The following is a 2,597-nucleotide window of genomic DNA, read 5'->3' on the forward strand; positions in this document are numbered from 1 at the left end:
CCAAGTGATTGTTAATGGCTACAAAGTGCATTTTTCCCTTATATCCACTAGACCTGCATGGCTGTATGTATTCAGAACACTAACAATGTCACTAGATATGGTTTTGCACCTCCTAGCATTACAACAAGCATGATTATTCCCTCTAATTGAGCATATGCTACAATAAGTGCATTCCACAAGACAACATCTTAAACTAGAAGCTACAACATCTCACACAAAAGCTGCCTCATGAGCCTTGCCAAGACCTTTTACAGGCTATGCACTCTCGTCATTAATGTCCACAGGCTTGAGCCATGAGCTTCAGTTGCTCCAATCTGCAAGGGACTATGGCTTGCCTTCTTTGGTGCCTATAGGGTCATTTAATCTTGAGATCTAAATTCCTAGCATGTAGTGCTAAAAGATGGAAAGAAATTTTTTCATGCATTGTCTTCTCCCGAGCAATTTTCTGATGGGCTAATTAGTTATACCAATAGTGGGCCATTGAACTCAAGATAGACCGCAAAAGCAGTTGATGCTTGAGTCTTTAACCAAATCCTAGAATCAGAATAAAATGCTCTACCACAATGTCCTCATCTTTGTTGAGGAAGTCTCTTTTCTTGTGTGGTAATGAAGAAGCCAAGTCAGCCTACCAAGACTCAGACTCGTGAATCATTTATAGTTAGGCCATTTTTGAGGTAAAATACGCATGCAATAGCGACTTTGAAGAATACATCTCAATTGTGGCACATCTCTCATTCATCTTTCCAGCCAGGTATCATAGTGTCCCAACGATCTCAATCTTGTAAATTGAGCCAATGTCCAAAGCAGTAGACCCAAGAAAACGACCTTTTCTATGCAATGGCACACATTAAAGCTCTCTGGAATTTATCAAATAGAATGTTTTCCATAATTTATCATAATTGTAACACATATAATTTTGCAAAGAAAGGTCGCTTATCGGTATCTTGCAAAAGATGTCCACATGTGTGTCTCAAGGCTAAACCTACTTGGAATGATCTGAACATGTACTCTAGCTTGAAGACCTGGCACAAGCTAGACAGGAGCTGCATACAAACATTGCAAAATATCAAGGGTGCAATATGACATAGCTATAGAGAGTACATCGAACGGAGTGAATCATGAACGATTTCTGCAAACCTACTGCATAAGGTGGAGCTTGAGCAGGCAAGTGGAGGACATGTAGCAAGCTTGCGGGTTTGTACAAAATGGATGTCTTCAGTGTGTCTTTTGTGGGTGCTAATGGTCGGAATCATACCAAAGAGGGGTTGCGCCTGTTGGAGAACTGGGGAGCCGATGTAAAAGGGGACAGCGAGCGGACGATTTCTCGACAACATCAAGGAAACATTCAATTCTTTCTTGCTGACTTTGCGCACAAGCGGAATACTGACGGCACACCCAAAATAACTACAAATACCCAACTTGAGAACTACAAATGCACACTATCCAAAACGCCAAACTATAAAGTGTAAATTCGTACATCGCTATACTAACTGCAAACATCCAACGATTGCAACTTGAGAGCTAAAAATTTTCCAAAACTCAAACACTGAATTTCAAGAGGGAATAGAGAGTTCCTTGGTCTGATTTCTCTGGCGTCATGGAATCCCAAACTAGTGAAAACCTAAAAATCGCCTCAAAACCCCTATTCGGTCCATTGACTGACGGAAAAAACAGGATTCTATCAATTACTGATGGAAATCCCAAACCTTGAATCTTTCTCTATTCCAATCAATCGTTTTCTTTCCTTTTTTGAACGAAACACACTGTGCCACCAAAATCAAACCTGCCAATTTGCTGCAAATTTCATCGTTGATCAGATCGCGACATGACTACTCTCCGTTGTTTACACGTGCTGATTGAGAAGATTAGGTCATAGGACTTTACTGGGCAAGGATGAAATTTTCTTTTAGCTGAGCAGGAACCAGCTTCCGCAGGCGGAAGGAAAGGGTCATTTGGGGTCATTTGGCGCGAAAACTTTTCTTTTTAATTTGTTTCCCCCAAAATGAATTTCCCCCGCCTTTTTTTTTGGAAAATTTTATTTCAAGAGAAAATAATAAAATTACAAAGCCGACTCTCCTCTCAAGAGTTTCACAATGTAGGCAAATTCCTTTATTCTTGCAAAATAATGCAAAGCATCAAGTATGGAGGATAGTACTTGAGCAAAGAAGTCTTATGGGATAGGTCTATGGTTGAAAAGAATATTCTTACACATGTGATCAATAAACACAACTCGAACTATTTGCCAAATTGTCCACTGCAAGTCATTTAGTCCTGTTTTATCACCAAGATTGCCATTTTCCACCTAAGTGGGATGACAAGCTGAACCGAGGTAAACCAATGTTGTTGTATGCATCGCCAAACTCGTTTCGTGAACACGCAACCCCATAGTAGATGGAAGTGATTCTCAAGCATGGTTTTATAGAATACACAATATGGAGAGACATCTTTCCAATTAGTTATGCGATCTTTTGTTGGGAGTTTGCAATGCAAAAACTGCCACAAAAGAAAGTAGTGAGTTTCCATACCCGGACAGATCTGATCTTCCAAATTTCAAACAAATCATTAGGAGCAATATCTTTCCAAGCTGATCGGGGAGA

General features: G+C 40.1%; 1 long non-coding RNA gene across 1 annotated transcript; it reads right to left on the bottom strand.

Annotated features, from left to right (window-relative positions):
- Positions 1–863: 863 nt before the first annotated feature.
- LOC147890282 (uncharacterized) lies at positions 864–1,923 on the bottom strand. Its single transcript, XR_015542790.1, has 3 exons — positions 1,784–1,923; positions 1,142–1,323; positions 864–1,043 (listed from the first exon to the last, which is right to left on the bottom strand). It is a non-coding gene; the product is annotated as an uncharacterized LOC147890282 (long non-coding RNA).
- Positions 1,924–2,597: the final 674 nt, after the last annotated feature.

The sequence above is a fragment of the Dipteris shenzhenensis genome, chromosome 19, assembly GCF_047967505.1.
Source record: "Dipteris shenzhenensis isolate YYH24624 ecotype China chromosome 19, Dip_SZ_1.0, whole genome shotgun sequence".
NCBI lineage: Eukaryota > Viridiplantae > Streptophyta > Polypodiopsida > Gleicheniales > Dipteridaceae > Dipteris > Dipteris shenzhenensis.